General features: G+C 40.8%; 1 protein-coding gene across 1 annotated transcript in view; it reads left to right on the plus strand.

Moving 5' to 3' along the window:
• Nucleotides 1–25,151, plus strand: part of Ctnnd2 (catenin delta 2) — a 1,011,454-nt gene that overhangs the window by 244,462 nt on the left and 741,841 nt on the right.

Here is a 25,151-nt window from a genome sequence, read left to right on the forward strand (position 1 = left end):
AAGTGCCGTGTGCATTAGCTTTTTATTGGAACTATGTGTGCACTGTATTACATACTACAGGTGTATCTGTTAGTGAAGAATTAAAATTTGACAAAATACGATAGTAAAACAGCAACATGAAGATTAGACCACGTCAGTGGTAACTCTAATGTCAAAGCCGCTGGTTCCACATGATCTTGGCATCACGTGGCAAGGGTGTTTTGTGATCCTTGATGTCTCATTTATCACAGAGTGACCCATCTGTGATCAGTGAACACAGAATGGAATTACTTCTGGTTGTGTTCTCGCTCCTCACCACAAGCTTTGCTTCACTGCCACAGCCTGTGGACGGTTTCTGTGCCTCAGTTTGGCTCACCGTGATGCAGCTGTGAGATGGGGGTGCACTCAGTGTGGTATGAAAGCTGTTACAGAGCCCTCTCACAGGACAGATTCCTTATCGTAGGGCTGAATTTTCATTAGTTACTTGGTATTTTGGTTCACATTTTCCTTATTTAGAAAATGGAGAGGCTTAAATCCGAAAATCACAAGGTTATTTTTGAAACGTATTTAGATAACACTTGCAAGAATTTTGAAAAATTATAAAATGAAGTAATTTTAGCAAAGTTGCCTAGCATTGCTGACTCTTGTTGCTGACATTGCTGGAAATTGAAAACTTGATGCCAGTGGAAGGGACATGTTTATTTTCCATCACTATTTTCAGACTCTTCCAGAAGATTAGCTCTCTGTGGCGTCTGGACTTTGTGTGTGTGTGTGTGTGTGTGTGTGTGTGTGTGTGCACTTTATATTTCAGCTTGTTCGTTCAACATTCATTCTTTGTGGGGCTGTTCCCATGTGTTGAGTGAAGTGCTCCTGAAGTAGGAGCCGTAGAAGAGGTATCTCCTCAGCAGACACATGGGAGCACAACCGACAGCTCTGATGGGCCTATTGGCATGCCCAGGCCTCTGCAAGCGAGTGCTGAAGTAGACTTCGAATCTTCACAGCAGCACTTGTTAGAGCCCCCATATGGGGGCTAGAACCCCGAGAGGAATTGGAGTGTGCTGTATCTGGATGCATGGTGTTAGCCTCTCAGGATGTGTGTGGTGACAGTGTATGGGTTGTGCCTAGAACTCCCTAGCCCACGTTAGCTGTGGTAGCTTTGCAGTGAAGTTTGATTTCCAGGCCAGTTACTGAAGCAGGTTTGATGGAAGTAGTGATTGTGGAATAGGACGATCATGCTAGTGATACCATAAAGAATAAATGGGAGAATATAAGAGAGAGAGAGAGCCAGATCACACATTTTTTCAGGAAGAAATGAAAGATGCCATTCTCTTAACCTTCTCCACTAAATTTATCTCTGTAGTAGAACAATAGCTATATTCCTTACGAATTGTCTGTATAATTAACATAGCATATAATTATATCTTCTTATAGACGTGTATTAAGTTTCCTTTGTCATATAGCAATTACATATGTAAAACAGTGTCTTTTGGTCATGACAGGACCACTGAGCTCATGAACTCACAGCAGGCCTGGTTGCCTGCACAAGACCTGCACAAACTAAAGCCAGTCAACATTGCAGCATGGTGTAGGAAGGGATTCTTGTGTCTCCTCCCTAACTGAGCTATATGGGCAGTTGAGGACCTCTTGGGGAGGAAGAGTCAGTTTTCTTTAAAAGTGTGGCATTTTGTAAGCTCGAGTGAACAGCCCCACATTCAGAAGTATATGGATAGAAACATTGAAGTAGATATAAAATAAAATATAATCATAAAACAAAGTATAAAATGAATTTTTTATGTTTGGAAAAGTAAGCCATATTTAGAAGCTCTTGCTCCATTTGATTTGAGTCTGATGCATAAAATCATAAATCTATGTTGTAGCAACTAGTGGGTCATTATGATATTAATTTATGTGCAATGCGTTATTGTCTGGTACTCAACTAATGAAAAAGATCAAGTAATTGTCTATTTGTTGTAAATAAATAAATACAAAAGTATCGTGGAAGTCAGAGTTTGAACACCCTGTGGGTTTGGTTATAAGGGCTGATATTTTGGCTGCCCATGTTTCTCCTCCCTCTCTGTGGCTTACTTTCTCCTTCCCAGCATATCACATGTGAGCTTTATCTGCTGACCCTCATTAGAATGTCTGATGCCAAGTAAGGACAAAGGAAAGTGTCCTATGTTCAGCCTAGGATTGGCATTCCTAGATGCGATTGTCTGGGGTTTGTAGTAAGTTAATTATTATCCATAGTTCAGCCATAAAAAAGTGATGAAATGAGTTTTTCAGCATTGACTGCCACTAGGATGAAGACTAATGGTGATGACTATGTGCTTTAGTTCCTGTGACCGATTGCCTGTGTGGTAGTTTGAGAAGTCTCCCATAGGTGTCAGGTATTGAACACTTGGTCCCCATTTGATGGTGCTGTTTGGGAGGATCATGAATCTTTCAGAGGTGTGGCCATGCTGGAGGAAACATGTCACTGGGGTTGGGCTGTGAGAGTAGATAGCCCCTCTCCTTTCCGGTTTCTTTCTCTGCTTCCTGTGCCTGCCTGAAGATGTGGGCTGTATGTTTTCTGCTCTGGCTGTCACCTGCCGTGTCTCCCGACCATGATGAACTCATCCCTCTAGAACCACAAGTCCAATAAACTCTTCTTCAATAGGTCACCTTCATCATGTGGTTTTACCACAGCAGCAGAAAAATAACTAATGCACAAGTTGGTACCAGAGAGTGGGCTCTTGCTGTGAAGAAACTGACAGTGTTGGCTTTTGGAAGAATGTGTGTGGAAGACTTTGGAATTGAACTAGAAAAGCATTTGAATGCTCTGAGTAGAGCTTAATGGGTCGTTCTACTATGAGTCTGGAAGAAAGTAGTTTTGAAAACATGCTAGTTCCAGATGGAAATAAAGGCGTGATCAGCAACTGGGATATTTTGGCAAAGCAACCTCTCCATGGCCTAAGAGCATGCCTTAAGTTAAACTAAAATGTAATGGACAGATTTATTTGGTGGAGGAAATTTCAAGACACCCTAACTTTGTTTGTTTGTGTGGTTATTAATAGTGAGTGTTATGCAGATCTACAATGAAAAAGAGCAAGTGGGGTAGAAAGAAAAACAAAACATAAAGTTTGGATGGGAAAAGACGGTTAGGAAGGTTGATGTTGCATTGAAGATGGGTCCTGGAGGAGAAACTCTCATTGCTGAGGCTGTTAGAGACATCAAGGGGCCTTCAGACTTTCAAAACCTGAGGAAGGAGTGCCTTCAGGGCAATACCCCACCCAGCTGAAAGGAAAAGGCTCAAGGAGTTTTCTGCTCCTAGGAAACCACAACGTACAAAGGGCTGCAAATGTGAATGAAAAAGGCCAAGGCCCACCCCAAGCTGGTCACCATACTTGTCAATGTCATTCACACGGTGCTGGCTTTAAAGAATGAAAGATACAAGAAGGAAGTGGTCATTGATTTTTCCTCTGCAGTTTGGGAGCCACTGAGGCCAGGCAGCATATGGCAGGAAAGTCCCTTTGTAAGAAGGCCCTGAGAGGACATTCTGTGTAGCTATGAAGATGAAGCCTGTTTGGCAATGGAGACTCCAAGCTGTTGAAGATGCCAGAGCCTTGAGACATCTGCCAAAAAGAGCTAAGTATAGGGAGTGGTATAAGCCCAAGAGAGAGTGATGATGCATGCGGCAAGGCTGGAGGGTCAGAGCCATGTAAGTAAGCCCTACGAAAGTCAAGTGGAGCTACAAAATCTGGTGTTTGCCCCGCCAGTTTTTGTTCTTGCCTTGGTCTGGTGTTTCCCCAGCACCATTCCTCCTTTTTGAAATGGGAATGCGTATTTTGTACCATTGTGTGTTGGAAGAATGTAATTTGTCTTTTTAATTTTGCAAGGGCTTATAATTAAGAGAATGCCTTGAGTCTCAGATGAGACTTTGGACATTGGACTTTTAAACAGTATTGAGTCTATTAAAGATTATGGGAACTTTTGAAGTTGGACTAAATTTATTTTGCATTATAATATGGTCTTGAACCTCTGGGAGGAGGAAATAAAGTGGAATATAGTGGCTTGACTGAAAATGTCCCCCATAGCTTCCAAGTATATGAACACTTGGTCCCCATTTATGGCACTTTTGGAGGGGGCTCATGACACCTTTCAGAGGTGTGGCCATGCTGGAGGAAGCATGTCATTGGAGGTAGGCTTTACATATAGAGAGCCCTTCCCATCCATTCCCAATTTCTCACCTTGCTTCCTATGCCTGTTTGAAGATGTGGGTTCTCATCTCTGTGCTCGGACTGCCCCCCACCATGCCTCCTGATGTGATGGATTCTTATTCTTCTGGAACCATAACACAAAATAAGCTGTCTTTTTATAAGATGTCTTGGTCATGGGTGTTTAATCATATCAACAGAATTAGTAACTAACACAACCTGACACATTCAGCAACTCTGGGAAGAATAGCTTATTTGGGCTCACACTTTGTGGGTTCAGGTCATCAAGACAGGGAGGTCATCACAAGAAGAGTGTAAGGTAGCAGGTCACATTTCATGTACAGTCAGGTAGCAAAGAGAGATTGGTGCTGGTTTAACTTAGTTTCTTCTTTTTACACAATGTAAAACCACAGCTGCTGGTAGGTCTTTCCACCTCTATTAACCAAGCTTAACACTCTCTCACAGATATGCCCAGATGTTCTTTTCCTATGTGATTCATGATTCTAGAAGTGATAATAATAATTACTACGTTGCAATAGATCCACACATTAATAGAGTGAAGAGGGCAGAGATCACAGCCACTGCTCTTAGTTATCTAAGTATTGTTACTGGGGAATAGTCTAAGGAAATAAATCCAAAGGAAAATCCCATCTCTGTGGTGCACTCCTTTAATCCCAGCATCAGGAGGCAGAGGCAGGTGGATCTCTGTGAGTTCAAGGCCAGCCTGGTCTACATAGTGAGTTCCAGGTCAGCTGGGGCTACAGAGAGACCCTGTCTCAAAAAGAGATAATAAAAAAAAGCAAAGTAGGTGCTTATTTTAATAAAAAGATGAGAAATATGGATGAGGTATCTTACGAAGAAGGAAGCACATAGTAATTTTCAGCATTATTAGTGAAGACGTAACAGGACAAGATGGTCAGAAACACTGTAGCTTCTGCAGTACCTTTCATAAAGTCAGCCTTTTTCAGCCCACTTTAAGCTTTAGTTTGGTATCTAAAATCAGCCTAATACCACCATGCTTCCTTTTTGTCTTGATATGGTCCTCATTATACAGTAAGAGTCCTCAGTCTTCATTTCTACTTCTAATTACATGTCCTCCTAAGTAAAGTCTAACTGTGCATTCAAAGACTGTTGTTATACATGACTCCTGGATTCCTGGTTTGGTACAGCAAGCCCAATTGTGACCTGCGAAGCCAGGTTGGCATGCATTATTGGACAAGTTTTTCTGGCTGAAAGAAAAATACAACAAAAATTTTGTGTAAGAATTATTCTATTCCGTCAAGCACAGTCTCTTGATGACTTCATTGCTAGGAAATCAGAAGGGCCAGAAAAGCATGTTATTGTCTGAAATGTGCTCTTCCCCAGTCATGAGAGCATAGTCAGTGTAAAACAAGCAAGCAGAAAAATCAAAATGGACAAACAAAAATGCAGCTATGAAGGCTTTTTAAAATTTGAGTGCTTGTTCTATGTGCACATTCTATGTACATGTTCTATGTATATGTATGCATATGTTCCCATGTGTGTGCACATGGTGTGTGGTAGCCGGAGTTTAATACTGAGTAACTGCCTCAGTTGTTCTCAACTTTATAGACAGGGACAAGCTCTCTCGCTTGGATGCAGAGCTTGTTGATTCAGTTAGTTTAGCTGGCCAGCTTGCTGCAGGGATTACACGTAACTTCCTGAGTGTTGAATTACAGGTAGGCTATATGCCTACCTGGTATTTACACTGCCATTATGACTCTGGTCTCATGCTTCTGCAGGAAGCTCTTTGCCCACCGAACCATCTCCCTAGAACCCCATGAAGCCCTTTTGAGCTACATTTTTATTTTTACTATTTACTGTTTCTTTCTTGGTCATTCATTCACTTTCAGCATATGATATTCAAGGGAAAGTCACAGGAGCTCAAAATGGAGAAAATCAAGTATGTGAAGAGATTTTATTTCAAAGATACAGATCCCTCAGTGTTTAATGCCCACACCAATTCTGTAGCACACATTATAGTGCTTATTTTTTTTTCTTCAGGTTTTTAATTGAAATAATACAGGATTATATTCCTGTCCAGTTAAAACATCTTGCTCAACTAGGCATGGTGGCATAAGCCTGTAATCCTGGGACATGACAAGACACCATCCTCAAAACAAAACAAAATACCCTAAAAGCAAAAGTCAAAGGTGCCACTATGTATAATGTATTGTGTCTCTACATGGCTGTATCTCATTCAGGGAAAGCTATGCTAGGTGTAAGGAGATGTACACAACTTCAAACTCTTTTATGCATGTGTGTTTGCAAGTTTGTGAGTTCAGGTGCATGTGTGTCTGCACATGAGGAAACCAGAAGATAACCCCATCCTCAGGAAGGCCATCTATTGCCTCTTATTGTTGGTCTGAAACTTAACAGTTAGGTCAGACTGCCAGTCTCCACCTCCTCAGCACAGGAATTGCAAGCGACCTCCATACCCAGAATTTTTAGATGGGTTTTGGAGATCACTCATACTTGAAAGACAAGCTGTTCCATACCCAGAATTTTTAGATGGGTTTTGGAGATCAGACTCATACTTGAAAGACAAGCTGTTAACTGACTGAGCCATCTCCCCAGCACATAACTTCAAAATCTTAACACTTTTGTTAGGAAGTCAGAATAGAAGAGGTCAAGTGTGTGCAATAACAGTTCCATCATTATGATCTGGCTTTGTAGGTGCCTTGATATATTTCCCACCATTTTAGGAACACACATGCTTAAAGAAAATTGTATAGAATCTTCTCCTCCCACTTAAAATAGTTCATTTGTTCAATAAAGCATGGTCTTTACTACTATTTCAAACGATTTTCTTATACTGACAACCTATGGAACTGTGATACTGTTTCTCTTGGTTAATCATGAGTAGCCTCCTGATGACGTAGTATTGTCAACATCCCTTTCATTATCCTGAAGTCACATAACCCTAACTCTTTTGCTGTCACATTTTTAGAACTATTGGGAGCCTGGAGTTTATTTCCTCCAACTGCATGTGTTACAGTGAGGAGGCAGAGACATGGCAGGACACTGTGACTCAGGGCTCTGACCTAAGTGTGCCTCTCAATCACGGTGAGGGAAACACACTGTGGCACCTTCCTGAAGCCCTGAACATTGTCACCCTGTGGGATTTCCACAGATTTGCAGGTTACTCAGTGGGATCCCACACAGCTTTCTGAAGGAGAGAAATTAGAAGCTCACTGTCCAGGGCATATTTATCCTCAGTTTCAAGCTTCAGATGGCATGTGCTTATTCTCTGTCAGAGCACTTTATGAAGAGCAGTCATTCAGGAAAGCAAAGAGCAGTGCTAACTGGTGGCAAAGCACCATGCAGCACCATGTAAATGCAAAGGCAACAGCTTCGAGACGAATACCGTATATAGGTTGTGCTGGGAATTGATAAAAAGGATAAACTTGAGTTTTGGAAAAATGTGTTTATATTGGATTCTTTTATTATGTTATTTGGGATTTTGAGCTGACATTTAAAATATGACAAAAGAGAGAATAAATGTTAGTTGTTTATGAAACTCATTTTCTGTTGCTGTTCGAACCTGGGGTATGAAATGCTCAGGACACTTAATTATGTTGGATAAAATTTTTATCACTTCATTGGGCTTTCAATTCTGAGTTGGATGCATAACATTCTACTAACTGCTTGGCTCTTAAAATAATATTTAAATGATGCTTAAAGTCTCCACTATGTGTCTGTGGATTTTTAACTAAAAATTAAGGTATATTAGAAGCCCATTAAAAAATAAACCACCAGCGTAAGATCAGTTAGTACCACAAGATAAACCATTAAGAAATACACTTCAGGAGCTAGAGAGACGCTTAGCGGTTAAGAGGACTTTCTACATAGTCATGAGGACCAGAGTTCAGATCCCAGCACATTCTTGACAAGATGTATGTCCAACAAATGCCCGTTACTCCGCTCCAAGGGATCCAACACCCTCTTCTGGACGCCACATCCACATACATTTATACAAGTACACACACCACACACACAAATAAATAAATAAATAAATAAATAAATAAAATCTTTTAAGAAAAGAAAATACAGAAGATAATAAATCAATGCATAACTAACCATTTAGTATAGAAAATGTTATCTAAATTGTGTATGCGGCTATACATTTTGTCCAGGCTATATAATAATTATCCTTATATAATTATATTTTGACACTGTTTGTACGTCATATGTCCTCGCCTCTTCTTTCCCTCCTCATTTATAGTTGCTAATTTCTGGGATATGTCAGGTCAGCATTTTTGTTTGTTCTCCCATCTGAACAGCAGATTGCATGTTAACATATGAAGCCTCTTGTTTTAGTTACATGTTGTACTTCCCCCAAAAGGAGGGACTCTTTCTATAACCTGTACTTAGCACAGTTCCTGGATCACTGTGTGCTCAGGAATTGCCATGCTGCCTGCTGTCATTTGTATTCGCAGGATCTCCCAAAGGCTCCTGTGTTAAAGGCTTCCTCACATCCTATGGCACTGGAAGGAGATGGTGAACTTTTAGAACACTGGGCCTACAGGAAGGAGGTCGGTCATTGGAAGCATGCCTTGAGGGGACAGTAAGACCCAAACTCCTCCTCCTTCCTTCTCTTTCATCCCGCCTGTCTGGTGGCTGTTTCTGTCCTGTCACACACAGGCAGCTTGACATGGTACCTTGCCATATATGCAGAAGCAATGGTGTCAATCAGTAATGGACTGGAATCTTCAAAACTTTGAGCCAATATAAACCCTGTCTCCTTGTAAGCTGATGGCCTCAGATGTGCTATTATGACAGAAACCTGACTAACACACTTCCACGATCCCATCTCCTTCTGCTATTTACTTTCCATACATTGCATGCGGCTCACATAATTGTAGATATGCTGCATCTTTAGAAGTACAAAAGGCATTATCATGAGACATGATATTTATGAAACCCTTTCTTTGAGTATGTTCACCGTGAAATGTAGTGGACATCCTTACATTTCTGTAGCTGTTGTAGGTATGCGCACAGATGGTTCTAAGCAAATTGTCTTTTTCCTTGCTGTTGTTTCTAGAGCTATGGAGTGAATCCTGAGCCTTGTGCATGGAAGACAGGTAGTCTACCCTAAGCTACACTCCCAGCCCACTTTTAATTTTTATTTTTTTATTTTTTTATTTTTGAGACAGAGTTTTTTTTTTAACCCAAGCTGTCATTAAACTCACTCCATACCCCTGGCAGGCCTTGAATTTGTAATTCTTTCATCTCAGCCTTCTAAGTAGCTGTGATTATAGACATAAACCACCAGGCCTGGCTAGTAGATTATGTTTGATTACCTATGGAATATTGCATATCAAGATGCAAGGGCAATCTTCATACCTGGGCCTGTCCCTGTAATTTTGCTTCTATCTGTTTGTTTCTAGTAAGTATCATTTCTAGCCTGATAGAGGTGTCCAGGGCTTCAGACACAGAAAATAGCTGTAATATAAACTTTTGACTGTCTAGTAAGAGAATATGAAATTGCCTTACATTAAACCAGAGTGCAGCATCTATACAGCTTCTCTCTAGAAGCGAGAGGTAATTCAACCGTCGCTGCCTGACTGTGCTGTGACTCTGTGGTAGAAAGGTACAGATAGACCTTTTGTTCTTCACAGGTACCTGGGGGCTACAAGCTGGCATTCACCTGTACAGAAGGACAGCGTGCTGCTGCAGGCATCTCCTATGCAGACTGCGTGTCTCTTTCTTACTCTACAGTGATAATTACTTCCAATGGTGACCATGGGAATGCTTCTGAGAAAAAATTAACCCTTTCCTGATAGGTCAGGAGTTTTCTCACAGGTAATTAGTAACCTCATGAGTAGCTGGCAAGCTCAGTCTTTCTGGCAGGTATGTGTAAACCAATTTGTTTAAGGAATTAGGTGCCCAGCAATAGCACATATCTAAATGCCATGACCAGTGGTAATTATGTTGTGATAAATTATTCTATAACTAAGATTAGTGTGCAGTCATATAATTTTTGGTTTCTAGAAAAATTAGTATTTATATTTTCTGTTGCATTTATTATCCTTTCATTACCTCTGCCTGGTAGGGAGGGAGGGTGTTTTGTTTCCTTAAGAGTCAGAATTACTTAGAAAGTCCTTAACCCAGTATGAGACAGAGACCAAGATCGAGTATGCTTAAAAGATAAACCAAGAATAGGGTTAACCTGCAAAGAAGGACTTCTGTTAGAAAGGATGGAAACTTACTAAAACGAGAAGACTGATCTCCATGTATGAATTCATCTAAGTAATTTGAAAGTGTCAACAGGATAGGGTTCATGCCTTACTCTCTCTGCTCTTATCTGTGCTGATGTTATTCCTTCCAGAAGGCCTTTGTCACTGGGTATAACAAGCTATCTTTTGCTGGCTTTCCTCTTACAGCTCTGGCTGCTTCTGTTCCCTTAGCCATGGTGTTCTTCTCTACTAATTTATCAGTGTGTGGTGTATTCCAGATGGCTGCTTTGGAGGATCCATAGAGCTCAGCACCTCTGTCTCTCCTTAACGGGCTCATCCATGACTTTGACTTGACATTGTTAAAGGTGCTTCATCAGCCTAGCTCTGCTTCCTTGAAATGTCACTTTCAGGGCTGGAGAGATGGCTCAGTTAAGAGCACTGGCTGCTCTTGCAGAGGATCCAGTTTTCAATCCCAGCACCCACATGGCAGCTAACAACTGTCCATAACTCCAGTTTTAGGGAATCCAACACCCTCTTCTGTCCTCCAGGGGCACTACATGACATGGGTGCACTTACATACATGCAGGCAATAAACGTGTACACATACAATAAAAGTAAATATTAAGAATTAAAAAAGATTCCCCACGTTCCTATTTCATAGGTGACAAAACCTCTAAGCTCACAATTGAAAGTAGCTTTCTCTCCTAAGCCAGGCCCTCCTCTAGTGTTGCTCCTGTCAGTGGATGGCACCTCTGCTTGTTCAGTTGCAGAATCCAAAACTAGGGAGTCATTCTTGGAGGCTCTCCCCCTTCTTTGGCTCCGTCTGGTGGATTATGAACAAAACTGTTGGTTTTTCCTCCTTGATATTTCTTGTATGTTTCTGTACCATGCTGCTCTGTGACATTATTTTTATCCTGACTTCCTGGATTATTTCTAAATTATTTCCGTATCCAATAATATTCAGGACTCTCATAACCTTCTTAAATATGCAAACAGCCTGCCTAACTTGATACTGGTCTATTGCATTTATCCTCATGGCATAATTCCACCAGCGGGATGGAATAGTATTTATAGCATGCTGGTCTGGCCACTGGTGAAATAACAGTGAATAAGAAAGACCAATCTCTCAGGGCTAGAGAGATGGCTCAACGGTTAAGAGCACTGACTGCTCTTGCAGAGGACCCAGGTTCGATTCCCAGCACCCACCTGGTGGCTACGAACCGTCCTTAGCTCCAGTTCCAGGGGAATCTGACGCCCTCTTCTGACCTCCACGGCACTGCACGACACAGGTGTACTCACATACATGAGGCAATGCACTCATACACATAAAATAAAAATGATAATTAAAATATTTTAAAAAATGAAAGACCAGTCTCTGTTTTGAGCGGGACAGACTAAAACGATTGCATTACATGTGTTAGCTGCTGAAATACAATGAACCTTTAAAGTAGTTATTGGACTGACAAAAGCGTGAGTCAAGTACATGACTTATTTTGGGGACCTGAAGAGGGAATTCCCTCCCATCCCCTCCCTCCTCCCTTTCACTCCCTTCCAAGTCTGACATTTCCTTTTTTCTCTTTTCACTTTTCAGCTATTTTTCTTTTTAAAAAATGATGTTGGAAGTAAAGCATCAGGATACACAGTAAAGAACTGAGGGACAGCGTACATAGAACAATGCAGAAGGTTGGAGAAAAGTGGGAAAATGTAAGGGAACAGTCAGCGGTGAAAAGATCATGGTATCTATCACCAGTGAGAAAACAGGGGGTGGGGGGGGGGAGGGCAGGAGAAGAGGGTCGAGGCCACTGCAGACTGCACACGAATAGAGACTTACATAAAGATTTTGGAGTAGTTTTCAAACAGTGGTTTTGCTCCTAAAGTATCATCAACATTTCTCATGGAATCCCGGCTGTCAGAAACGTGGAGGGTGGGTGGGGTGTTAAGACACCCAGCTGGTACAGTCTAGAGATGCTGCTAGACACGGCGCCATGTACAGGGCTGCTCCCCACAACAGAGGGCTAATCTGGGTTGCAAGTCAATAGTGCTGAAGTTAAACTACAAACAACAACAATAAATCTTCCTTAAACAATGGGCAGCCTGGAGATGATTTTAGCAGAAGTCCTTTATTAAAATATGCAGAACTTGCACAGAAACTTCACAAAACAGGGAGGGGGATTTAGCTCAGTGGTAGAACACTCTGAGTTTGGTACTCTGCTCTAAAAGAAGGAGGAGAAGGAGGAGGAGGAGGAGGAGGAGGAGGAGGGGGAGGAGGAGGAAGAATCCCTGCATAAAGTGACACCATTTGCAATCAGCCAACAGAGCAATGATTTCCAAGTTTACGCCTAAAGCCTTGAGTTGTGATTAAATTTATTGGCACTAGAGGCACGAGGCCTGGCCTGGGTGGCAATTGCTAGGCAGTTTTTTAAAAATTGCGTTTCAGAGATACCTGCTGATAATAATATCTGACATAGGAGACCTGAAGTTGTATAAAGATCCAGTCAATTCCAGTGTGTTAGTTTCGTTCTGATAGGGACAGAAAGAACTTATTCTGATTCCTGTTTTCAACACCGTAGTGCTTAGCGTAAGGCTTGGCTTTTACTAGGGACTCAGAGAAAATTATCAGAATGGATTGAATAAATAATGTATCTTCAGTAGTATCTTTCATTAGCGTAAACAATCACCACATATTGTTCTGGTGTGGTGGTCCATTCCAGGCCTCAGGGTATGACTCCTAGCTGTACGAGTCAGGACCTTCTCCATTATCACACTCGTCGATTCTCAGAAGGACCAATGAATATGGAGTATGACAGCACTACTGAGACGCCGAAGTCCCTCTGGAGATCTGGGGTAGGAGTGATAGACTCTCAGCACTACTGGTGCCCATTTTGCCAGGCACTGTATACGTGTATCTGTCAATGTGACCGAGCAGAGGCAGGTGAAGAAATGAAAGAAAGGGACCTGGAGGGTGGACATGCCCAGGAGCACACACAAGGACCCTGAGATGAAAACTCTGAATGAGTCCTAACATACACTGATTCAGAAGTAAGGACTTGCTGGGTGTGGTAGTGCACGCCTTTGATCCCAGCACTTGGGAGGCTGAGGCAGGCAGAGCTCTGTGAGTTCAAGGGCAGCCTGGTCTACATAGTGTGTTCAGGCCAGCCGGGGCTACAGGGAGACCTTGTCTCAAAAAATACCAAAAAAGAAAGAAAGAGAGAGAGAGAGAGAGAGAGAGAGAGAGAGAGAGAGGAAGGAAGGAAGGAAGGAAGGAAGGAAGGAAGGAAGGAAGGAAGGAAGGAAAGAAAGAAAGAAAGGGGGAGGGAGAGGGAGAGGGAGGGAGGGAGAGAGGGAGGGAAAAGAAAGAAAGAAGGACTTTTATAGCTACTGAAAAAATAACAGTGAGGGCAGAGATCTATCTCAGTGCTTGCCTAGCATGCATGAAGCCCTGAGTTTGATCCCCAGTACTGCAGAAACTTGGTGTGGTGGTGCATGCCTGTAACCCCTACACCCCAGAGGTAGAAGGATCAGAAGTTCAAAGTTATCCTCAGCTATATAGTGAGTTTGAAACCAACCTGAAATCAGACCTTGTCTCAAAACAAATAATAAGTAATACATAAACAACACTGAAATGTGTACAGTTTTACTTTAACTTTAGTCAGCATTCAAGCGTGATTTAGGCTGTATAGTATTTCTTTTTTCTATTTCTTGTCCCTGAATCCTAGCGGTGGAACCAAGCGCCTTGTCCATGCTGGGAAAATGCTCTGAGCTTCATGTTAAACTGAAAACAATGTTCTAATATCTGTTCTTAAACTTTCGAAGTTTATGCCATCTGTTTAGTGAGTTCTTTCCTACCACACTGAATCTCTGAACTTCACCCTGTACTGCTCCTCTTTAAACCTCATCTGAAGAAACTCAGCTCTGAAACCCAGAACACTACTGAAGATACATAAGGGTATTGATGCACTTCTGTTACAACCCCTAAGCAATTTGCACCTGTTTCTCCATAATTGTGACAGAATTGAGAGGGACACAGCAATGGGAACGCCATTGAACGGTGACATGGACTTCTTTATCTGACTCTCTGGAAAAAGAATACTCTATACAAAGCTGATTTATAACTGAAATGAAATAGAAAGAAAATACAGAGAGGGAAGTATAGTAGACCGAAAATGTGTTCACGTATACTGCAGATATGTGTACATTCCTTTAAATATTTTCAATGAATTAATAAGTTAATGAGCATTGTGCTCATGTGATAAAATTTTGATGATTTCTGCAATGAAATCTTTCAGAATTGCCCATGTTTTGAAAGAGTAATAAATTCAAACCATAGGAATCAAAGGAAGAAAAATCAAGTGGTAAAGATGAGAGGGCAGAGAGTTACTTAAAGGTAGTGAGCAACCATAGGGTTTCTCTGTTTCTCCTGATCACACCCATTGCCTTCCTTCTTCCCCACTATAGCTCCAGACAAATTGTATCTACCCTGCTTGGGTTCAAAATGTCTACCCTTACCAGGAAACAGACTCTGTGAAAATAAGTTTCTGTTGACAATGCCAGTGACTATTTGAAAAATGGACTTACCATCGGAACTGACTGAGTGAGTGCCTTGCGAGGCAAGTTTCTCTCCTGCTACAAGTTAGCTGCCAAAATTTAATTTATTTTTCATTTCTGATTTAGTACAGCATATCAAATTTCTTTTCTCTACTTTCCTTGATCAAATGATTATATTTTTTCAGTTATCTTTCAGAATTCTTCAATATACAATATTTAAATATTTGAGTTACTTTAACAATTTTGCCTGATGTCAAGAGCTACTAATACCTTTAATGGAACCTGGAACTTGTCACACGTGTTATATCAAATAGACTCTCCTTTACACCTATTGTAACATTGAAAACTCATGAATTATTTTATTAAGAAAAAACTGAGCATGTTGTTTCATTTTAAAATATCCTTTGTGTTTGGTATTCAAAAGATTAAACCCCAAGACTAGTCAAATTATACTTATTTGGAAGACAAACAGTAACTTCATTTAATTATTCTAACAATTTATCTGGTAACTCTCATGAACCAATGTGGCTTCATTTTTCTTAAATGGGCAAGAAGTGGAACACCCACATTAAGTTGAACTGGTGTTTCCTAAATCTTGAACTTTTTACTGATAATTTTGGTTTGGAAGTGATCTATAAAGAAAAATAACCTGAACCCAACACTCTGATTTTCAGTCACTCCAGCTTAAGACTCATATACTACAGAATGATAGAGATTCAAGCTAATAATACTACATCTAAAAAAAAAATCTTTATTTTTCCTTTGAGAATTTCATAAAATGTATTTTGATCACATTAATAAGATACCTCCCTCTGCATCCCCATCTTACTACCATCAGACTTTATGACCTCATTTTTTTATTATTTTTATTTTATGTGTATGAGTGTGTTGCCTATATGTATGTGAGTGCACCCGTGTCATGCAATGCTGCAGAGGTCAGAAGAGGGCTTTGGATTCCTCTGGAACTGGAGTTAAGGACGGTTTGTAGCCGCCATGTGGATGCTAGGAATTGAACCTGGGCCCTCTACAAGAGCAGTCAGTGCTCTTAACCACTGAGCCATCGCTCCAGCTCCTATTTTTCTTTTTTCAAGGCTATCAAGTCTAATCTGTGTTCCTCAAATGGTCTTGGGAGTGGAATTATCTCTTGGACTCTGGTCAATCTACCAGGCATCATACCAGTAAATAAAACTGACTCTCCCTTTCCCAGAAACTATGAGTTGCTGATAGATCCTCAGCCTGGGCTGGGGCTTCTTGCTTACCTCCCTCATCCTTGCTGGATTTTGTCTGGCTTGAGCTTGTCCAAGTCCCATGCATGGTCTCACAAGTGGTATCAGTTCATATGTGTAATAACCCTGAGGTATCTAGAGAACTTGGTTTCACTGTATTCATCTACCACTTCTGACTCTTACAGTCTTTCTTCTCCCTCTTCTGCAAAGATCCCTAAGCCTTGAGAAGAGCGGGTGTGACATAGGTGTCTCCCATTTTATATTGGAAAATCCTTAGAGGTCAAGAAACTAATAAGGGGCCATGGGAAGTGGTTCAAGGGAGGGGAGATAGAAGGCAGTGATATAAAGGGAAGTAATGAGAGAGGAAGAGTTTAATGAGGTGGGGATGGGGAGATAGAGCAGAAGAGGGAGTGCTGGAGGACAATGCACATCAAAGCCTTTTGAAAAGATCATATGGAAACCTACTACTGTAAAAGCTTTATAAAACATACACAATACAAAAACAGTTTAAATGTAATTACCTTATAACAGAGGTTCAGTGGTCCTACCAGATGCCACAGGCTAGTAAAGAAAAAAAAAAAAAGAACAGCTGTTGACCAGGGAGATCCCATCAACCTTCAGATATTACTGGCTGTTGACATTGTGTTCAGTTACAGCCAGAACTTGACGCTGAAGAAACTTCATACCTGAGTCACGAAACAAACAAGGAGCAATCAAGCTGGTGCTGAACTCAAAGCTTCATCTCTACTGGCCAGCTGCCTTAGCACTAAAAGATGCTACATGATGCTACATTATTTTTTTAGAATTTCTTCTATTCATTGTTTTTCTTGTTGTTGTGATAAAATACCTTCATAGCTGACATGAATAGAAGTGAGCTGTGATTGGTTTGGTTTAACACATTCCAGTTAATGGTCCTTAGCTGGTTCTGGCTTCAAGGTGAAGCAAAACGTCATGACTCTGAGGCCATATGGCAGAGGAAGCATCTCGTTTCATGGTGGTCAGGGACAGGGCAACTCTTGTCATGGCAGCCAGGAAGCAGATCACACCAAAAATAGAGGCATGGCAAAATACAACCCTCAAGACATGCCCCCAGTGATCTGCCTCCTTCTTTCCATTAGGCCTCGCAAAATGTCATCATATTGTAAACCCTCCAGGTATTAAAACATCATGAGCTCAGAGCCTCTGTGATCTCCTCTCTCAGGAAATGCTTTCACAAACACAATTAGAAATGCTTCTAGGTCCTTCTTAATCTAATCAAATTGACAAAGTTAAGTGACTAAAGACCTGCCTACCTGTGACTATACTGTTAATTTACTTGTCAGTAACTCCCTGGTATTGAATAAGTGAATCGTCTTGCTAATACCCACTGAATCTGTCATACTTTCTACTGGAGGCCATTGCAGATCTTCGAATACTATAAAACCACGTTCAGAAAATATATTAGACAGGGTTTTGAAATTTAAAGCAACAGCACTCCTGTTAATTTTAGCTCATTAAAAATCCCAAAATGATTTCTTGGGAAAACTGGATCCACTTTCAGGGTTCTTAGTCTCATTCATAAAAGAATTTAGGAATGACTCACTGTTCTATTAGAAATTAAAGAAAAATCCTCAGGGCAGGTGAGTTGTAAATCTCAGCAGCTTCCCCGAGGAGGAGAGTGGAGGGGAGAAGTAAAGAAATCATAAAAACATGGCCCCAAAAGCCATAAAACCATGAACGTTTAGAGCCATTGTGGAGATCAGACAGTTGGCAGACCAGCAGCTCACAGTGAGAAGTTCCAAAGAAAAAGAAAGGAACACTGAAATGTTGGGGCAACAAAGTTAGGGAAAGCATGAATAGAAAAGAGAGAGAGAAGAAAATGAGAGATGACAGTTTCTGAAATTTTTCAGAAAAGAGGGAAGACTTAATGGAAAGGGACATGACTATGGGCTGATCCACAAGCAGTGCACTAAGGGGTGGGGATCCCAGGCAGAAAGTTTCACCATCTCATAATGCACTATCTCTTTAGCATGACTCAAGTGAACCTGCCTACCTAGGCGTGACCCTGTGATGGGGGGGATTGACCTGGCTCCACCCAGACCAGAGATGATTATTCCCTTGACCAATTTTCTCAAAAGGGGCTTTTTGACTAATGTAACAAAAAGATCTGCATGATAATTTATTGCAGTTTTGTTTGTAATAAAATCTGAGGTCCAAGGGCCCCATCAACACTGCAACAAGAACAGGAGGACAAAGCGAAAGAAACTCAGAAAGACAGACTTTTCTTTTGCCAAAAGATGTCGTATGTGGTCAGTCAGATCAGATCCAGCAAGCACACAGGACCTGGAAGTTTGGCAACTCCCTAACATAAGAGTACTGCGTCTCTTTTCCCATTAGCTGGGGTCAGACCTAACAGGCTTTCCGTGGTCAGCTAGTTTAAACGACTGGCATGAAGGGAAAAGACCTTCACACCCCAGGCCATCAGGTTCAGGATTGCATCCTCCCCTCTGTGGTGGATTACAAGATCAGGATTTCTTGTCATAAAGCAAGTTGCAAGTTTTACGGTGTTTGAAAGACTAATATTTAACATTTCTTACAGTTTCATTATGGTCTTCGTACAACATTAAAACAGTTAAAAAAAAAAAAAAGATTTCCACAACCTACAAACATGTATTTCTAATACAGCATTCATATCTGTGTTTATCCGTATAGCAAGAGTTGTTTTTACAAGGAGATCAGGCAGATATTGAGAGAGATAAATACAGGCAGTAAAAAGCCACACAGAGCTGCTTCCTGTTTTTCCCTCCTGGTGCTTCGGTAGGAAATTCACCCTATGTGAAAACTGAAAGGTTCCAGGCTTTCTGGAAAATTCTGAAGTGCAGCTCACTTACTTTTCAGGGCCTGGACTCCCAGCATGCTGGAGTCATCACCTGCTGAGCATGGGGCCTCCACCCTGGGACTTAACAGTTTCTTAGAAGTCACTTTGTCTCATAACTCATCACTTTACATTACAAAAGAGCAGTTAGGAATCCCAAGTGTGAGCTCTTTTGTATCCCAGCAGCAAGCCCCTGTCTACTACTCAGATGCAGAAAGAGAACAATTCCTTTGATGAGGCACAATTAGTTCCATTCTGTGATTTCACTACATGGCACTTTTATTTTTGCCTAAACATATTCCTCCAACTTAGTCTCAGAATTTTTAAAAAAATATTTTGTAATTTCTAGTTGTTTAATATGAATCCTTTTAAAAATCTTCCTCTCTGAAGAGTGCAGGGATTGCTTTCATGAAAATAATTCTTTCCTTAGTCTGTGCTTTTCTCACTAAGTGTGTTTGCTGCTCAGGACTGATACAAATATGCTGACTTGACGTGCTCCTTCTTATGGAAGTAGTTGTAGGCCGAGAGATGCGTGCAGAATGGGCCAAGAGCAGGGTCAGATTCCAGCCCTAATTACCTCTTCCTACTTGCACTTTGGCAGTGCATAAACCATGTAGTCAGGGGTAGAAACCACGATTTTAATCTCAGGTTACAATTTGTACACTGCCTTTATCCCCCTAAACCTTAAGTTTTGGGCTGAAGTCTCATTATCCTCTACCATTTTTTGGAAATATAGTTATCTGAGTAAACTAACTTTAATATCCAAATAGTTGAAGCAAATGTAATGAATTGGTCCTACCTTTAGATACTGTTTCTGTTTCTTTGCTCATACAAAAGCATAACTCTCACCTCAAAGGGGATAAGAGACAGTTTATTCTGGAGCCAAATATGAGTGAGGATGGCCTGGGAACACAGAATTCAGGTAACCCCCAATTCCATCTTCAAACATAAGAACTTTATGGGTTTTTATAGTAACAGAACAAAGAAAAGTCCTAAATCAAGACACATTTCAAATACATTGGTGGAAACATTCAGTAGGCAGGTCATGGCAAAGTAGGGGATTTTTGCAGTAGGTCTCAGATGCTATCTGATGACCTTCTTAGCTTTTAAATTGGTGAGACCTGGTGGTCTGCTAAGATAATACATTCCAAAAGGTTCTTATCTATTTGTCCCTGGATGTTAAGTCAGAAACAAAGGTGGGCAAGGAGTGGCTATTTAGGAGGCTAAAGCTGGCCCAAGATAAATAGTAATTACACTTTGAACCTTCAACATTCCAAACACTCTATGGTCAGAGGTTCTAATCAGTGGATCAGCCTTGCAGAAGAAAGTCCAGTTTAAAAAAAGAAATGTTTTAAAGTTTTTCTGGGAACTTTGGTTCATACCCATAATACATTAGTAATTGTGAAAGAAAAGAATAGGATGTACCTCTTCCCGTTTCCCACTATAAGTAGGACACTTTGTAAAATGGGAGGTAACAAGGTGGTGCTTTGGGGAAAACTAAGCAAAGGCTTTGCAGCAAGTGAGGCAGGAAAGGCTGAAGGGCCAAATTGCTCGTCTGTCACCACTCAGCTGGTTCCTAAATGTATATCTTCCTCCGTTCTCAATTACACATCAATAATACAGAGAAGAAAATTAGGTATCATTCACATAATAAGTAAACAATTATATATAATTTTTTCTGGAATGTTAAAACTACCTAGAAGTAGGCTTTATTGAAACTATTCAAACTTTATTGAATAGACTATCCCATAAAAGACTGAACAGTAAAACAAAATCACAACCCCTGAAAAGAGAGAAAGCCCTTGAGTCACTTAGTCTATTTTTGCCTCTAGTGAAATCCCTGAAGACAGTAGCATTTATGTGTCGTGGAAATGTAGAAAGAATTACACGTGAGTCTCAGGGGTTCTGTTTTTATTAAGTAAGTTGTTGTATGCTAGAACTAGATGCCATTCAGAACAATTTATGTGAACTGGGACTACAAATTTCTAATGTCAGATTCTGCCCCTATTCCATCAGTGAAGATACTGGCTGAAATAACTTGCTCCTTCACAGATGCTGAGTAGTGGACCTGAGATACATAGGCTGGGTTCCCAGGTGGCTGTTGAGTGACACTATTCCTGGGGAGAAGTGAGCAAATGTCTGCGCACTCTGGATAGGGATTTGAAGACAGATCAAAGGAATGATACTACCAAAGTCCAACTTGGTGAACCAGTGAGTTATGGAAGTTATTTACAGGAGCAGAAATGACTCAAAGACAACCGCCTCCCCAGGGGCTCACTGCGTAACCAGCAGTAGCTTGGCAGGGTGGAGAGCATCTTCCTGGAAGCTTGCTTGCTCTCTGCCTCTTCTAAGAAGGTTGGTGTCCTAGTTTGCTTCTCCATTGCTGTGACAAAACACTCTGACCAAAAACAGCTTGGGGAGGAAAGGGTTTATTTGCTTTACATCTACCCCAGGTCACAGTTCATTGGGGAGCCCAAGATAGGAATGCAGGGCAGGAACCTGGAGGCAGAAGCTGGAGCACAGGCCACGGAGGAACGTTGCTTACTGACTTGCTCCCTGGCCTCTGCTCAGCCTGCTTTCTTATACAGCACAGACCCACATGCCCAGGGGTGGCACCACCCACAGTGGGCTGGGCCCTCCCACATCACTCAATAAGATGCCTCACAGACATGGCCTCAGGCCAGTCCTATGGAGGCAATTCCCCAATTGAGACTCCCTCCACCCAGGTGTGTCAAGCTGACACTAAAGCTATCCAGCACAATTAATTACTATATTAGTTGCTTTTCTGTTGCTGTGATAGAAACACTGACCAAATCAACTTATAAAAGGAAGAGTTTAATGAGCTTATGGTTCCAGGGGAATTACAGTCCGTGGCAGGAGGTGGCTGCAGCAGGAGTAGCAGAAGCTAAACTCTCACATCTTCAGTCAGGCACTGGAAGAGAGACTCGACATCCTGCAAGGCTTAAGAACTTTCTAATCCTGCCCCCAGTGACGCGCTTCCTCCAGCATGGCCACACCTTCTAAGACCTCACAAAACAGCACCACCAACTAAGGACAAAATGCTCAAATGCTTGGAGCCTATGGGGGAACATTCTCACTCAACCACCATATTTGGTTTGTCCCAGCATCTCTTACATTAGTCCTCACTGGTAGTATAAACTAGGAGAGGGAATGTATTTGGTCAGTTTGGGGGATTTCTGAAGCTTCTGAGACATTTGCTTTCTCAGTTTAGTGAGCTTTCCTATAGGATGGACTGTTTCACCTCCCTTTATGATATCTTGTATCTTATGGAGCTTTCCTTTAAGATGGAATGTTTTATGTCTGAGGAAACTGCTATACAGCAGGGGCCCAGACTCAGCACCACGGATGTAAGCTGAGTGATTTTAAGAATGAGCTCTGGATGGAGATTTACCATGCACCAGTTGAACACGTTACCCTGCTTTTCTATAAATTAAGCTCCTAATTTTAGTTATTCACAGGAAGGGAACTTGTTGAGGACATTAATCTTCAATTTTCCAATCATTAACGCCAGTATCTTTAATGCTAGAATCTCAGGTGATGTCAAATATGAAACCGTCAATAATTGTCCATGACTAAAAGCTATTCTTCTTACTCAACTTCGCCCTTTAGTGCCATGCTTCCATGATGCAATGAATCTGCTTTTGGTCTACGATTGTGTAGTTAACCCTACGGTGAAGGGTGACCTCACAGCTCACAGTTTTCCCTATACAAGTTCTTTTGGGGCAGTTCATTTTGGAGAGGAAGGAGGATTTGATGGTCATTTCAATTTTCTTCAATAAAGAGGTAATTGCCCTAGGGACAGTGATGTTGGAAGTAAAGAATGTTAAGTCAAATGAATTGAAGCTAGTAATTTAATGAAAACAATCCCAAAGGCCATCTGAGACTTAGGAGATAAGCAAACGTTTTTTCAGTGATAAACTGTTTTGGTTGGTTCTTTAATGCTTTTGTTACATTTAAAGTAAATTATTTTCATTTTGAAAGTCTACTTAATGCACTAATAATTGCAGACTCCAGTTTTCTCAAAGTTATAACATAATCCTGATCTTTTCTAAAAACCTGGTTCTGATGATGTCATGGTATCTCCATTACGACTTGGTAAGAATATGACATTTTGAACAAAGATATCAAAGCTCCCAGCACTTTATTTTATCGTTGACATTTTCAGCAGCAACTGCAACTGAAATATTCATATCTGAATGGATTTATTGTCTAAAATTTTTAAATAACTTTTCTGTAGCTTTGGGATCTGTTGGCAACTTGTGAAATTTGAAGCTAGAACAGCATCTTCAAACGGGCCTGACATAGTTTCCTATCAACACAAAACAATAAGAAATAATCGTCCTGAGTGTTCACATTTTAAAAGTCTACTTAATGTACTCAGCAATGAAAACACTTTCTTTTTCTCAAAGTATGACAGGTGATCCTTTCTTAAAATGCCATTTTGATATTATCATATATGGACAAGTGTATGGAGAGATTGTTTCCGCTACTATGAAAATTAATTTCCCAAACAAATTTAAGAACATCATATTTTAGTTACTTAATGTTGTTAGCCTTGAATGTACTATCTTCAAATATTATTTTATTACATCTCTAATGCCCTACAATAATTATTTTTTGTTCTTTTTGAGCATATTATGACTCCTTTGATTTTTTTAGTAGGAATGATCTTTGATTTATACAGATTTTTTATTAAATAAGACAGTGTTAGTGCTTTGTGCAAGTTTAAGTTTTTATTAACAATTGACCTCATTAGTCTTCTGTTTCTAAAAACTGTGCTGTGGATGGTGTTACCAGTGAAATCAGGGCCTTTCCGGGTTCTTAGTGTCATTAATGAAAGAATTTTTAACCTAGCTTAAAAGGAAGCTGGAGGACAGTATTATTAGTTTAAAAGAAAAGAAATATAATAATAACAGGGCAGGAGAGCTGTACGGGAAAAGGTAAAGACGGAAAAAAGAAAACCATGCCTTCTCTAGTTAGGGTAAAAGGAAGTTGATGTGTGGAGGTGGGCAGCTGCATGGCGGAAGGAGACAGGGCTTCAGGGGAAAAGAAAGCCTGGTATGTAAGGGAAAGCATGTGAGGGCTATGGGCCAGTACTGGGAAAAGACACCGAAGGGAAAGAAAAACCTACACTTTTCAAGTTAGAAGAGGCAGCAGGCTTAGCAGTGTTGCTTGGTGGAAACTGCAAGCAGTGTGTGGGGGAAGGGGCATCTAATTAGAGGGATAATTATTCCTCCCATCTTATTAGCATTTCTTCAGATGACAGCTTTCTTAAGGCACGGGCTCCTGGCCAGGTGATTGACAGGCCCTGCCTGATTAACTCCTAAGAGAGGAGTCAATAGTATGTGCTGTGCTAATCTTCCAAGCAGATCACAGTGTCATGCTTGGCCTCACCCAGATGTGGAGGAAGTAGATTTCCCTTAAGGAGCCTTAACAAAGCCCTGATATCTCCACCTTTTCACATGGTTTGTAAATCATAAGAGGGGGCAGTTGTGATGCTTTCCTTTCTAGTGTTACTAGGGAAACAGGAGGTAGAGTCCAAAGCTTACCCCAAGGAAGAAGTCCATCCTCAATGGCTTCCAAGGCTGCTAATGCCTCTAACACTACTAATGCATTGTAGAATGATATTTAAGATAAAAATATTGTATTGATGAAGATGCATAGACTTTCTATACATGCACATATTTTAATTCATGATGTTAAAGAGCACATGTATTTTAATGGGGTCCTTTCAAGAACAAGGGTTTTGTTTTTGTTTTTTCTTCCCTGAATATGTCTTGTTCATTAAACGATTTAAATCTTAAAACTATTTTCTACAATACATGTTCACAAGCTATGTATATGTAACTGTTTATAGATAGGAATGTTAACTCATGTGTTTGATGGAAAAATTTTATTTTCTTTCTCATGCAAATCAATCTTCAGACAAGTGCAGAACATTAAGATGCTTTTATTTTAATTAAAGGTTTGCATTTCACTCAGTTATGCAAACTTTTTTTTGTCACTACAGGACAACTTATTCTCCAAGACTGCAGTTGTATGGAAGACTATCTGAGTGACTTCTTGGGTGCTGTGTTTCTGTTCACTTAGACCAGTTAGAAGTAAGCCTCTGAAAATCATGAGATGCCCTCTCTGC

Source organism: Nannospalax galili, unplaced genomic scaffold, assembly GCF_000622305.1.
Source record: "Nannospalax galili isolate Female #2095 unplaced genomic scaffold, S.galili_v1.0 scaffold698, whole genome shotgun sequence".
Taxonomy (NCBI): domain Eukaryota; kingdom Metazoa; phylum Chordata; class Mammalia; order Rodentia; family Spalacidae; genus Nannospalax; species Nannospalax galili.